This window comes from Enhydra lutris, unplaced genomic scaffold (genome assembly GCF_002288905.1).
Source record: "Enhydra lutris kenyoni isolate GAN:26980312 unplaced genomic scaffold, ASM228890v2 scaffoldscaffold28, whole genome shotgun sequence".
NCBI lineage: Eukaryota > Metazoa > Chordata > Mammalia > Carnivora > Mustelidae > Enhydra > Enhydra lutris.
In genome coordinates, this window is record NW_019154112.1 from 8451056 (window position 1) to 8466635 (window position 15580).

Below are 15580 nucleotides of genomic sequence, written 5' to 3' on the forward strand. Positions count from 1 at the left end.
TTTTAATTCCAGGGGAAAAACAAATTCGTGCAAGAAAAGTTCTGATTTGAGAATATTGCTCAGCTGTATTTATATATGAAGTTGAAGTAATATAACCATTGACTCGGTCTTATCAAAATTATGATGAGTTATTTGGGGAGGCTAAGGCAACAGGCTGAGGGCTTGTATGGTGACAGTGGGATTGAGGGGTTGGATTCTATAGTTCCCTATTGTTCCCTAACAAGTTACCACAAACCTAGTGGCTTCAAACAGCACACATTTATTTTCTGTGTGTGTGGGTCAAGACCCTGGGTGTGGCTCTGTGCAGGGTCTCACAAGGCTACTATCAAAGTGTCACCTGGGGCTGCAGTCTCACCTGAGGCTTGACCGAGAAAGGTGCTTTGTTGGCGGTGTTTAGGTCCACACGTTTGAAAGGCTGAGGACTTCAGTTTCTTACGGACAGCAGCCAGAGGTCACCCTTAGCTGCTAGGAACTGCCTTGGGTTCCTTGCCATGTCATCCCCCCAGCACTGGCAGCCCACACAACATGGCAGGTCACTTCAGAGCTCAAGGGAGGGAGAGACTCCAGCACAAGAGGCTGCGCTATGGTCTTATGTAACATAATTGCATGCACATGTGTACCTTCCATCCCCTTTACCATATTTGATTGGTTGGAAACAAGTCAAGGTTCCCATACATATTCTGGGGGAGGGCACTCGCTCAGGAGTGTTGTGCCAGTTCAGCCAACTACACAGTTGAAGGGGAAACCACCCCCACAGGAACTGCCTCACTTCTGACACCAACTGCAGTTTCAGGAGTCCCCCCCACAAGCACTCAGGTTTGATAATTGGCTGGAAGGACTCAGAACTCACTGAAACAGTTATAGTCCTGGTTACTGGTTACAATTTATTACAGGGTGAAGATACAGGCTAAAATTAGCCAAGGGAAGAACACATAGAGCAGAGCCCTGGAGGATAGAAAAGAGGGGCACCTGGGTGGCTCAGTGGGTTAAAGCCTCTGGCTTCAGCTCAGGTCATGATCCCAGAGTCCTGGGATCGGGCCCCACATTAGGCTCTCTGCTAGGTGGGGAGCCTGCTTCCTCCCCCACCACCCCGCCTGCCTCTCTGCCTACTTGTTATCTGTCAAATAAATAAATAAAATCTTAAAAAAAAAAGAAAGAAAACAGAGCTTCTGTTCTCCCTTCCCTATAGAGTCACAGATGCATTATTCTCTTGGCGTCAGCATATAACAATACACAAGAAATATTGCCAACTAGGGAAGCTCATCTGAGCCCCAGTGTCCAGATTTTTATTGGAGCTCAAGTGTTTGACTGCCTACATGTCTAACCTCAAAGTCCAACCACTCTGGAGGTCAAGACCCAAAGCCCCACCATAAATCACTTTGTTAAGAGTTTCTGGCATGTTCCAAGGGCTTAGTGATTGATTACCTGCCAGAAGCCAATGGCCAAGGCAAGACTTCTCTTTGAGTTAGGTTACTAATTTGAGTTATGTATTTGTATCTTTATTACCTAGATACAAATCCCAGGAGGTGAGAGTCACAAACCACCCTAAGAGTATAACCATCACAGGTATGAATGGGCTGAATTAAAATGCAATTTAGGCATGTTATTTAGAAACAGATAAGGGGCGCCTGGGTGGCTCAGTCAGTTAAGAAGCATCAGACTCTTGGTTTTGACTCAGGTCGTGTTCCCAGGGTCATGAGATCAGGCCCTGGGGCAGGCTCCACAGTTAGCAGGGCATCTGCTTGGGATTCTCTCCTCTGTCCCTCCCCCTGCTCATGTGTTCTCTTTCTCTCTCTCCCTCTCAAATAAATAATTTTTTTAAAAGATTTTATTTATTTGACAGAAAGAGACACAGCAAGAGAGGGAAACACAAGCAGGGGGAGTGGGAGAGGGAGAAGCAGGCTTCCCAGCTAGCAGGGAGCCTGATATGGGGCTCAATCCCAGGATCCTGGGATCATGACCTGAGCTGAAGGCAGCTGTTTAATGACTGAGCCACCCAGGTGACCCTCAAATAAATAAATTTTTTAAAAAAGAAAAAGAAATGGCTAATAGATAAAGTGGTGGCAACTTGGTAATGAAAAATAAAGGGAAAAGGACTGGGAGCTACTTTTTAAAAATAAGTCATGTAAGGGTCTCCAGTGGGGCCCTGGATTGGTGCGAGCCCCAGCGATGGCTGAGACAGAGACCAAGGTTCATGTGTCTGAGAGGTGAATGTGGTCCAGAGGGGCTGCCCAGTGCTCCAGGCCCAGGGCTCCATTTCTACTCAGTCTCTGTGGAGGTCCCAGCAGAAATCAGGCCTTGATCGAGCACCCTTCCTGAAATCTGGCCAAGGCCCCTGATACGGCTCTAGTCAGAAAGCCTGTCATTTTAAGGGGTGCCTGGCTGGCTCAGTCGGAAGAGCATGTGACTCTTGATCTTGGGGTCATGGACTCTAATCCCACATTGGATATAAAGATTACATAAATAAATAAAACTTAAAAAAAAAAAAAAAAGAAAACCCATCACTTTGAAGATTGTGGCCCAAACTGCAGAGATCCTGTCTGTCCACATGCCTCAAAGGAGCCCAAGGATTGCTTTTTTCTTGGGGAAGGAAAACAGTCCTCCTAGCAAGGAGCCTACTAGGAGGACCTCTTCTTTTTTTTTTCCAAAAAAAATGTTTAAAGGTTTCATTTATTTATTTTACACAGAGAGGCAGCCAGAGAGGGAACACAAGCAGGGGGAGTGGAGAGGAGAAGCAGGCTTCCTGCCAAGCAGGGAGCTTGATCCTGGGACCCTGAGATCATGACCCAAGCCGAAGGCAGACGCCCAACAACTGAGCCACCCAGGCGCCCCAAGGGAGGACCTCTTCACGACATGTCATATCCGCGTCACCCCCCCCCCCCATTCCTGTGCTGTAACCCCTGAACGTTGAGTCCAACTCCAGGGAAGAAGACCTGGACTTCAGAGACTTGGAAATGTCTGTCTCTGTGCAGGCGGTCCTCCAGCCAGCTGGAGACCCTTGGCTCTGCCTCCACCTCCACCCCAGGATGCCAGTCTGTCTTGCTTTGGTTTCCAGGGACTGCTGGGGTCAGAAGGCTGGGCCGGAGTCTCATGAAGTGTGTTCAAAGTTAATCGAGGTCCCCAGAGTCCCTGGGAATCCCTGGGCCCCACATAATGGGAATCCCCCCATCAGCCATGAAAAAGAAATGAATGAAGAAGTTTCCAGAGATCTTGAAATCAGAGCCGGATGAATGGGCTATTTCCATGAATGCTGAGTTTGGAGCCGCTGACTTTGCTCTGTTCACTAAATGAGATGGCCTGGGGGTGTACCTGGCTACACTCTCCCCACCCTGTACATGGCCCCTCCTCCCTGTGGAGAAGAACCTCTGGGTCCCCTCCCCTGGTCTTGTTACCTGTACACCTGCTGTGGCCACAGGAGGCCTGTCCTCCTCCGGGGGCTTATGCAGCAGCAACAGCCAGCTCAGGAAACAGGGCTCGCCCAGCCTGGCCACAAACTGCTGTCCAGGATCCAGTCTGACCCAGCGGCGTCTCCTGGAGGAGCCGAGCCACGTCCCAGCTGGGCTGCAGAGTAGGGTAGGAGGTACCGGCACCAGCAGGGGAGGCGAAAGGGCTGGGATTGCAGGTTAGAGAGGACTTGGGCCCTTGCTGGGAAATGCAGCTGCTCTGCTGGGGCCCCCGCTGGCCCCAGGCAGTGCCCCCTGTCTTCTCCTGGTCCCAGCCACGAGCCCATCTGTATGTAAAGAGGCTTGGGTTTCCTCTTAGATGCTGTACATGGTCCAGGAGAGAATTCATGGGCAGGGGAGAGTCCTGTCTGTGAGGAAGAAGCTGGACACTCTTTCTGTAGAGTCTTATGTTTTGAAGGAGGGAGGGAAGCCTCAGTTGGGTCTCAGACTGTAAGTGTTACTAGGAGAAGCTCTATTTTGTGACTTTGTTCTGCTGTTGAGATGTTCTATTCAACCGCAGACTGGTGGACCACGGGCTGCTTGGGGGTGAAGAACATCCATTTCAGGGTGTGCTTACCAGGGGCTCCAGAACCTGAGGCCTGGACATCTACACAGGGAGGGAAGGAGGCTGTGGCAGGAAGTGCCCCATTTGTCACTCACACCTGTTTCTCACAAAATAAAATGCACAGAGTCTATGCCACTCGCAGGGGGCGGGGCAGGGGAGACAGGGTTGAACGGACCTAGTCCTAGTCCTGCTAGTGTTCTGCTGCTACACTTGTGAAGTGCTAGGAGGGGCTTTTCACCTACCAGGAAGGGACAAGCGTCGGGAGTTTTAACTTTCAGCTTCCCTAGGGTCCTCTAATACATGAACTCTGCCTAAGGAGATGCTAGGAGCAGATTGGACAGGGTGGGGTGGGAGGGGAAGGGGATATGGTCTCATTGTCCCTGGGGAACCCTGTTCTCCCTGCTCCCCCTCTTTTAAAATTTAAATTCAATTTAGTTAACACATATTGTATTATTAGTTCCAGGGGTAGAATTTAGTGATTCATCAGTTGCGTATAACATGCAGTGCTCTTAACATCACGTGTTCTCCTCCATGCCCATCACCCAGTGACCCCTTCCTCTCACCCAGCTCCCCTCCAGCAACCCTCAGTCTGTTCTCTATAGTTAAGAGTCTCTTATGGTTCGTCTCCCTCTCTGTTTTTATCTTATTTTTCCTTCCCTTCCCCTATATTCATCTGTTTTGTTTCTTAAAGTTCACATATGAGTGAAATCATGTGGTGTTTGTCTTCCTCTGATTGACTTATTTCATTTAGCATAATACCCTCTAGTTCTATCTATGTTGCTGCAGATGGCAAGATTTTATTCTTTTTTGATGGCCAAGTAATATAATATTCCATTGTGTCTGTGTATATGTGTGTGTGTGTGTGTGTGTGTGTGTGTGTGTGTGTGTGTATAAATGACCACATCTTCTTTATCCATTCATCTGTCAATGGACATCTGGGCTCTTTCCATAGTTTGGCCATTGTAGACATTGCTGCTATCAACACTGGGGTGCGGGTGCCCTTTCGGATCACTATGTTTGTCTCCTTTGGATAAATACCCAGTAGGGCAATTGCTGGGTCATAGGGTAGTTCTATTTTTAACTCTATGCTGTTTTCCAGAACAGTGGCAATTTGCATTCCCAACATTCCCTTTCTCCACATCCTCATCAACATCTGTTATTTCCTGACTTGTTAATTTTAGCCATTCTGACTGGTGTAATGTGGTATCTCTCTCTTTTTTTAAAGATTTTATTTATTTTTTTGAAAGAGAGATCACAAGTAGGCAGAGGCAGGCAGAGAGAGGGAGAAGCAGGCTCCCACTGAGCAGAGAGCCCGACGCAGGGCTTGATCTCAGGACCCTGAGGTCATGAATTGAGCTGAAGGCAGAGGCTTAACCCACTGAGCCACCCAGGTGCCCCAAGGTTTTGATTTGTATTTCATTGATGGTGAGTGATGTTGAGCATCTTTTCATGTGTCTGTGGGCCATTTGTATGTATGTCTGCTTTGGAGAAATGTCTGTTCATGTCTTCTGCCCATTGTTTCACTGGATCATTTGTTTTTGGGGTGTTGAGTTTTATAAGTTTTTTATAGATTTTGAATGCCAGCTCTTTATCTGATACGTAATTTGCAAATATCTTCTCCCATTCCAAAGGTTGCCTTTTAGTTTCATTGGTTGTTTTGTTTGCTGCACAAAAGCTTTTTATCCTGATGAAGTCCCAATGGTTCATTTTTGCTTTTGTCCCTTTCCACTGGAGATGTATCTAGTAAGAAGGTGCTGCCTCCAAGATCAAAATAGGTTGCTTCCTGTGTTTTTCTCTAGGATTTTGATGGATTCCTGTCTCACATTTAGGTCTTTCATTCATTTTAAATTTATTTTTGTGTATGGTGTAGGAAAGTGGTTCAGTTTCATTCTTCTGCATGTGGCTGTCCAGTTTTCCCAGAACCATTTCTTTTTTTTTTTTTTTTTAGAGATTTTATTTATTTATTTGACAGAGAGAGATCACAAGTAGATGGAGAGGCAGGCAGAGAGAGAGAGAGAGAGAGCTCTCTGCTGAGCAGAGAGCCCGACGCGGGACCCGATCCCAGGACCCTGAGATCATGACCTGAGCTGAAGGCAGCGGCTTAACCCACTGAGCCACCCAGGCGCCCCACCAGAACCATTTCTTGAAGAGACTGTCTTTTTTCCATTGGATGTTCTTTCCCGTCTTTAAAAAAAATTTTTTTTTTATTTTTTAAAGATTTTATTTATTTATTTGACAGAGATCACCAGTAGGCAGAGAGGCAGGCAGAGAGAGACAGGGAAGCAGGCTTCCCACCGAGCAGAGAGCCGGATGTGGGAAGTAGGCTTCCCACAGAGCCGGATGTGGGGCTTGGTCCCAGGACCCTGAGACTATGACCCGAGCTGAAGGCAGAGGCTTTAACCCACTGAGCCACCCAGGCACCCCTTTTTCCCGCTTTTAGATTAGTAGACCATAGCGTTGAGGGTCAATTGCTGGGTTCTCTATTCTGTTCTATTCTGATCAGACACTGATCTATGTGTCTGTTTTTGCGCCAATATCATACTATCTTGATGACTACGGCCCTTTAATACAGCTTGAAGTCTGTAATTGTGATGCCTCCAGCTTTGGTTTTCTTTTTCAATATTACTTTGTCTATTTGGGTTTTTTTCTGGCTCCACACAAATTTTAGAATTGTTTGCTCCAGCTCTGTGAAAAATGCAGGTGGCATTTTGGTAGGGATTGCATTGAATGTGTAGATTGCTTTGGGTCACATGGACATTTTAACAGTATTTGTTCTTCCAATCCATGGGCATAGAATGTTTTTGCATTTCTTTGTGTTTCCCTCAATTTCTTTCATAACTGTTCTATAGTTTTCAGAGTACAGATCCTTTACCTCTTTGATTAGGTTTATTCCTAGGCATCATATGGGTTTTGGTGCAATTGTAAAAAAAATCCTGCAACTTTGTTGAATTCCTGTGTCAGTTCTAGCAATTTTTTGGTGGAGTCTTTCAGGTTTTCCACATAGAGTATCATGTCATCTGCAAATAGTGGAAGTTTGACTTCTTCCTTACTGATTTGGATTCCTTTTATTTCTTTTTGTTGTCTCATTGCTGAGAGTAGGACTCCCAGTACTATGTTGAACAACAGTGGTGAGAATAGATAACCTTGTTGTGTTCTTGACCTTAGGGGAAAGCTTTCAGTTTTTCCTTGTTGAGGGTGATATTAGCTGTCAGTCCTAAAATAATAAATCCTAAAATCCTAAAAGGATTAAAATCCTTTTAATGTACTGATGAATCCAGTTAGCTAGTATCTTGTTGAGAGTTTTTGTATTCATGTTCATCAGGGATATTTGTCTGTAATTCTCCTTTTTAGCGGGGTCTTTGGTTTGGGGATCAAGGTAATGCTCTAATGAGTTAGTAATAGAATGAGTTAGGAAGTTTTCCTTCCATTTCTATTTTTTGGAACAGTTTCAGAAGAATAGGTGTTAGCTCTTCTTTAAATGTTTGCTAGAATTCCCCTGGGAAGTCGTCTAGCCCTGGACTCTTATTTGTTGGGAGACTTATGATTACTGATTCAATTTCTTTGATGATTATGGATCTGTTTAGATTTTCTATTTCTTCCTATTTCAGTTTTGGTAGTTTATGTTTCTAGGAATTTATCCATTTTTTCCAGATTGCCCAATTTATTGGCCTATAACTGCTCATAATATTCTCTTAAAACTGTATTTTTTTGGTGTTGGTTGTGATCTCTCCTCTTTCATTCATGATTTTATTAATTTGGGTTCTTTCTCTTTTTGTTAAGTCTGAGTAGGGTTTTATGTACCTTGTTAATTCTTTCAAAGAACCAGCTCCTAGTTTCATTGGTCTGTTCTACTGTTTTTCTAAAATTTTTTATTTCTTTATTTAAAGATTTATTTATTTGACAGAGAGAGAGATCGCAAGTAGGCAGAGAGGCAGGTGCAGGGGGCGGGGGTTGGAAGCAGGCTCCCTGCTGAGCAGGGAACCTGATGTGGGGCTCAATCCCAGGACCCTGAGATCATGACCTGAGCTGAAGGCAGAGGCTTAACCCACTGAGCCACCCAGGCACCCCCAGTTTTTTTTTTTTTTTTAATTTCTGTATCATTGATTTCTGCTCTGATCTTTATTATTTCTCTTCTTGTGCTTGATTTAGGCTTTATTTATTTTTTCCAGCTCCTTTGGTGTAAGTTTAAGTTGTATATTTGAGACTTTTCTTGCTTCTTGAGAAAGGCCTGTACTGCTATATACTTCCCTCTTAGCACCGTCTCTACTGTATCCCAAAGGTTTTGGACTATCATGTTTTTGTTTTCATTTTCATTTGCTTCCACATATTTTTTAAAATAATTCTTTAGTTTCCTGGTTGACCCAATCATTCTTTAGTAGGCTGTTTTTTTTTTTTTTTAATTTTTACAAAGATTTTTTATTTGAGAAAGAGAGTGAGAAAGAGAGCACGAGCAGGGGAACTGTAGAGGGAGAGGGAGAAGCAGGCTCCCCACTGAGCAGAGAGCCCGACGTGGGGCTCAGTGCCAGGACCCTGGGATCATGACCTGAGCTGAAGGCAGAGGCTTAACCAACTGAGCCACCTAGGCACCCCCAATAGGCTGTTCTTTACTCTCTGTGTGTTTGTGGTCCTTTCAAATTTTTTCTTATGTGTCTCAAGACACATAAATTTCATAGCACTGTGGTCTGGAAATATGTATGATAGGATCTCAATCTTTTTTAAGGAACACTTGTCCCACACTGCTTTCAGAATATTCTTTCTCTTTGTAATTTGCAAGTTTATGGTGTTGACCTCTTTTTGTTGATTTTGAGGGGGGTTCTCTGTGCCTCTTGGACTTGAATGCCTGTTTCCTTCTTCACCTTAGGAAGGTTCTCAGCTATAATTTATTCAAATAAGCCTTCTGCCCCTATTTCCCGGCTCTTCTTCTGTGACTCCTATTATGTGGATATTATTTTGCTTTATGGAATCACTGAGTTCCCTAAGTCTACCTTTGTGACCAGACAGTTTTCTTTTCCTCTTCTTTTTAGCTTCATTATTTTCCATAATTTTATCTTCTATGTCACTGATTCACTTTTCTACTTCATTCATCCTTGCTTTTAGGGCCTCCTCTTGGGACTACATCTAAGTTATAGCATTTTAATTTCTGCCTAGAAAAGACTAGATTTTAGTTCTTTTATCTCTACAGTAAGGGATTCTCTAGTGTTTTCTGTGTTTTCAAGCTCAGCTAGTATCTTTATATTTGTTGTTTTAAATTGCAGTTCAGACATCTTAGTTACACCTATCTTGATTAAATCCCTGGCTATAAGTACTACCTCCTGTTCTTTCTTTTGGGTTGATTTTATCCATCTTGTTATTTTTTCCAGAAAAGAAGAAAAAGAAAAAACAATAGCAACAACAACAATAAAACTAAATCCTGGGTGTGTTTTGGTCTGCTTATTAAAAGGGACAAGAGCTCAAAATATGAAAGAAAGAAAAAGATATATATATATATATAAATACAATGAAAGGAAAAAAATTAAAAATATGAAACATATATATATATAAATTAAGAAAATAAAAATAACTGAAAATGGGGCACCTGGGTGGCTCAGTGGGTTGAGCCTCTGCCTTCAGCTCCGGTCATGATCTCAGGGTCCTGGGATCGAGTCCCACATCGGGCTCTCTGCTCGGCAGGGAGCTTGCTTCCCCCCCACTCTCTCTGCCTGCCTCTCTGCCTACTTGTGATCTCTGTCTGTCAAATAAATAAAATCTTTAAAAGAAAATAACTGAAAAGAATAATAAAGTAACTGAAAAATAATAAAAAACTAAAGAATAAAAGTATAAAGATACTAGATACTATTCTCCCCAGAGCTGAAGCTTTGGAGCCCTCTATGACCAGTAAACTTGATGTGAGTGAGTTGTTTTTGCTGGTCTTCTGGGGGAGGGGCCTGTTGCACTGATTCTCCGGTGGACTTGCCCTTGTGGAAACGCACCTTCAGTGCACAAGGGAGGCAGGACTTGGTGTAAGCAGCGCCAGACTCCACTAGGTGGTGCTGTTTTGCTCCCTGAAGGCTTTCAGTACTGATGGGCAGGATGAATATGGCGGTGCCTCACTCTCTAGCCACAGAGCTGAAAATTCGGGACCCTACTCCTCTCCTTCCTCCTCCTCCTCCTCTTCTTCTTCAAGATTTTACTTGTTTATTTATTTGAAATAGAGAACAAGAACGAGCAGCAGGGAGGGGCAGAGGGAGAGCGAGAAGCAGACTCCCCACTGAGCAGGGAGCCTGATGTTGGACTCCATTGCAGGACCCTGAGATCATGACCTGAGCTGAAGGTTGCCACCTAACCAATGGAGCCACCCAGGCACTCGGGACCCCACTCTTCAGTAAGCCCTCATAGAAGAGCAATCAATCACTCTTGTCTCCCCAGTTTCTGTCAGACCTCTGTGTTCATCCTGTGTACCTCTGAGCTTTTTTATCCCAGGCCGGGGACTTGAGTTTCAAAACTGTTAAAAACTGGGACATGTACCGTTCCTCCTGGAGGGAAGGGGGGGTCTCACCACGCTTCTCCCTTTGGCTGGACCTATCCCAGGAAAGTGGTAGCTTGACCACACAGCAGTTTGCAGTTCATGGCAACACAGAACAGAGAGCCGGCGCCTAGACTGTTCTCAGCCAGCTTCCCCACTGCTGAGCCTGGTAACAGGGCATCACTTAGGCACCACCCCTTCTGTTTGCGACCCAGCAGATCCTCAGATCAAGGTATCACAGCTGGGATTCTGCCCTGCTTCGTCACCTGAGCACCCTCAGGTGAGGCATGTTCCGCACTGGAGCAGACTTCTGGAAGTTCTGATTTTGTGTTCCCCTGCTTATAATACCTTGCGACCGCCTCCTTAAGCAGGCTCCCTCCTCGCCACTATATCCCCTCAACCACGTCACACCGGATTCAGGTCTCTGCATTCCCTACCTTCCAAAAGGTGGTGCTTTTCTACCTGTAGACTTGCAATATTTATATTCTCAGACTTCCTGTTGATTTCTTGGGTGTTAAGAATGACTTGATATTTAGTTGTATTCCAGGGACAAGACAAACTTAGGGTCCCCTGACTCCTCCACCATCTTAACTCTACCCCCCTCCACTCCGCCCCACTCTTTTATCAATACTCATTAACATGGTCTCAGAGGCTGCCCCACCACAACTTCTGCTATACCCCAGGCTGGTGCACCTTTTGCCATTTACGAGTTCAGGGAACTAGGCTAAGAGGATTATGGCAGGCTAGTGGGTGGCAGAGTGTCAGGAAAGAAGGGTGCGTGCTTGGTTAGGATACTTGAACTGGCACAGGCCTGGTGGGCTCTAATAAAAGCCTTTGCAAGGCCTGGGAATCCTGGGCTACCTGTGCAATGCTTTGTCAGACCCTACAAGCAAGCCCCCTTGCCAGGGCTCAGATGCTTCTGTAGAACAGCTCAGAGTTCATATCCTCACTGGCTCTTGAGGCACAACTCCTCTTAGTCTTGCAGTCAGGAGCCACCAAATAACATGGGGTTGATGTCCTCATTGCAAATTTTCTGTCCCTGAAAAACTAAGACTGTGGAATTTAAGGAAAAATTGTATGTTTTTTTTAAAGATTTTATTTATTTATTTGACAGAGATCACAACTAGGCAGAGAGGCAGGCAGAGAGAGAGGAGGAAGCAGGCTCCCTGCTGAGCAGAGAACACGATGCGGGGCTCGATCCCAGGACCCTGGGATCACGACCTGAGCCGAAGGCAGAGGCTTTAACCCACTGAGCCACCCATGCTCCCCGAAAAATTGTATTTTTGTTTTTTTGTTTTTTTATAAAATCTGATCAAAGAGGCACCTGAGTGGCTCAGTCCATTGAGCATCTGTCTTTGGCTCAGGTCCTGATCTTGGGGTCCTGGAATAGAACCCTGAGCCAGGATCCCTGCTTAGCAGGGAGTCTGCTTCTCCTTCGCCCTCTGTCCCTCCTGCTCGTGTTTGCTTGCTTGTGTGCTCTGTCTTAAATGAATAAATAAAATCTTTTTTTTTTTTAAAGATTTATTTATTTATTTATTAGACAGAGATCGCAAGTAGGCAGAGAGACAGGCAGAGAGAGAGAGGAGGAAGCAGGCTGCCCGCTGAGGAGAGAACCCAATGTGGGGCTCGATCCCAGGACCCTGGGACCATGACCTGAGCCAAAGGCAGAGGCTTTAACCCACTGAGCCACCCAGGCACCCCTAAATAAAATCTTTTTTAAAAATCTGATTAAAAAGCTAAAAAAAAAAGTCATGTGGAAATTTTGCCTTTTATACTACATGCATATATGACTTTGATAAAAACGAAAAAGAAAAAAAATGAAAAAGAAAAAAAATGAAAAAGAAATTAAAGTGATACGTGTCCACTGTAACAAAATCAGATGTTCACATTTAAGTGTAAAGAAGTGAAAATTATTTATATACTATCCAGATGCATAGCATTGTTAACCTAATCTCTTTCTCTGTGTAATTTTAGGACTTTTGTCTTTGGTATTCTGGAATTTCATTATGATATGTATAACTGTTTATGTCTTTTTATTTATCCTGCTTGAGACTCACTGAGCTTGATTCTGTGGATATTTTACATGAGTTGTGGGAAATTCTCAGTCATTATCTCTTCAAATATTGGCATGACCCCAATCACTTTCTCTTCTCTGGGTTTCCAGTTAAATGAATGCTAGAACTAACTGAATTTCCTATTATTTAACCCTCGTTTTTTTAAAATTAAGTTCAGTTAACTAACATATAGTACATCAATAGTTCTTGATGTAGAGTTCAATGTTTAACTCTTTTGTATATTCAATTTTTTTTGTCTTTCTGTGCTGCAATCTGGATTCTGACTTACAGGATCACATATACAGTGTTCAATTATGTCTACTCTGGCAAACTCATTTTTTATTACTTTTATTATGAAAATACTCAAATATACACAGAAGTAGAGAGGATAATATATTATCTATCCTATATCTGCCACCTGGCTTCAACAGTATCATTTCACTTTTCTGGTTTCATCTGTGGTCAGATTTTGAATTTATTATTATATATTTTTTTCATTTCTAGATGTTTCATCTGGTTCCTTTTCTCATATGCTGTGTCACTGTTATAGTTACTGATTCTGGAGGTATTTTGAAACTTGTTTTATTTATTTAACCATAATAAGCATAGCTGTTTTATAATCTGCTAATTCAGTGTTTGTAGTTTACTTCTGCTATTTCTGTCGTTTCTTCGGAGTCTCATTTGTGGTGCATGGTTAAATTTTTTTTTTTCTTTCTCTGAGTACTGGTCATTATTCTTAAGGAACTATTTGTGGAGATTCTTTTTAGCCTAGGGTGAGGGTGCCTCCCTCTAGAGAAGAGTTGTTTGCATTTGCCAGCTTTCTGGGGGACATTTGCAGTCAGCAAAGCACCTCAAATTAAGCTTTTATCTAGGCGCGCCTGGGTGGCTCAGTCAGTTGAGCTGTACAGTCTGCTTGAGATTCTCTCTCCCTCTGTCCCTTCTCCTACTCATGTATGCATGTGCACGCTCTCTCTCTATATATATATAGAATCTTTTTTAAGAAAAGATTACCTCGGGACGCCTGGGTGGCTCAGTGGGTTAAGCCCGCTGCCTTCGGCTTAGGTCATGATCCCGGGGTCCTGGGATTGAGTCCCGCGTCGGGCTCCCTGCTCGGCGGGGAGCCTGCCTCTCTCTCCACCTCTGCCTGCCTCTCTGCCTACTTGTGTGCTTTCACTCTCTCTCTTTCTGACAAATAAATAAAAAAATCTTAAAAAAAAAAAAAAAAAAAAGAGGGACGCCTGGGTGGCTCAGTTGGTTGGGCGGCTGCCTTCAGCTCGGGTCATGGTCCCGGCGTCCTGGGATCGAGTCCCGCGTCGGGCTCCTTGCTCGGCGGGGAACCTGCTTCTCCCTCTGCCTCTGCCTGCCTCTCGGCCTACTTGTGGTCTCTCTCTCTCTCTCTGACAAATAAATAAATAAAATTAAAAAAAAAAAAAAAAAAGAAAAGAAAAGATTACCTCTAGAGCCTTCTTAGATCACCCAGGCAATATGAACTTAGTCTTCACATCTGGGTAACAGCTATAATTCTCAACACCATTTTTCACTTTTCATGTTAACTCCTATTCTCTTAGTGCCAAGGTCTTCTTGTTTGCAGAAAGTTGGAAGTGGGTTTACTTTTGGTTTACCTTGCCTTAAATAGCCCTTTGGTGTCCTCATTTAATGTGAAGAGGGTCTTATTTAAATTCTTCACCTCTAGGGAGCCTGGGTGGCTCAGTGGGTTAAAGCCTCTGCCTTCGGCTCAGGTCATGATTCCAGGGTTCTGGGATGGAGTCCCGCATCAGGCTCTCTGCTCAGCGGGGAGCCTGCTTCCCCCCCTCTCTCTGCCTGCCTCCCTGCCTACTTGTGATCTCTCTCTCTCAAATAAATAAATTAAAAAAAAAAAAAAGAATCAGCTGTTGGTTTTCACTGAACTCCATTTTGATTCATTTCTATTTTTACTTTTATTTCCCTTCTGTTCTTTATTAATCTTCCTATCCCTATGCTAGGAAACTATTATTGTGTAAGATGAGGTGAAGCCCTAGCTAATCATATACAAATATAAATACCTACAATAAATACTAAGTGTTAACACAAGTAACTATCATGTATAGAACAGAAAACAACTCAAAACTGAAGCTGGAGAAGCCAAACTATGGAAAGAACGTAGATGTCCATCGATACATGGATAAAGAAGATGTAGTATATATATATTACACACACACACACACACACACACACACACACACACACACACACAGTGGAATACTATGCAACCATCAAAAACTGAAATCTTGCCATTTGCAATGACATAGATGGATCTAGAAGCTATTATGTTAAATGAAACAAGTTAAACAGAGAAAGACAATCATCATATGATCTCACTGATATGAGGAATCTGAGAAACATGACAGAGGATCATAAGGGAAGGGAGGAAAAATGAAAGAGGATGAAACCAGAGAAGGAGACAAACCATAAGAAACTTTATCTCAGGAAACAAACTAAGGGTTGCTGGAGGGGATAGGGTTGGGTAGGATGGGGTGGCTGGGTTATGGACGTTGGGGTGGGTATGTGCTATGGTGAGTGCTGTGAAATGTGTAAGCCTGATGAACCACAAACCTGTACCCCTGAAACAAATATTTTATGTTAATTAAAAAAAAACTGGGGATACCTGGGTGGCTCAATTGGTAAAGTGTCTGCCTTCGGCTCTGGTCATGAGCCTGGGGTCCTGGGATGGAGTCTTGTATCAGTCTCCTTGCTCAGTGGGGAGCCTGCTTCTCTCTCTGCCCTGCTGCTCCCCCTGCTTGCTCTCTCTCTCTGACAAATAAACAAATAAAACCTTAAAAAAAAAAAACAAAACTGAAGTTGGAGAATGTGATTAGTCAAAGAAGTTTCATGAAAATGAAATTATTTTCCTAGGATTTATTTTAGCCTATGGGCTGAAACTTAAGAAAAGAACTATTGCATATTTTGGTCTCATGAAATCCTTTTTTTCATTTAGAAGTAGGTGAAACATAATCCCTTAAGAAAAGTACTCCCAAAT

General features: G+C 43.7%; 1 pseudogene; it reads left to right on the forward strand.

The window, feature by feature from the left end:
• The first annotated feature begins 2169 nt into the window (after window positions 1-2169).
• Window positions 2170-3291, forward strand: LOC111152470 (annotated as a pseudogene).
• The last annotated feature ends 12289 nt before the right edge of the window (window positions 3292-15580 follow it).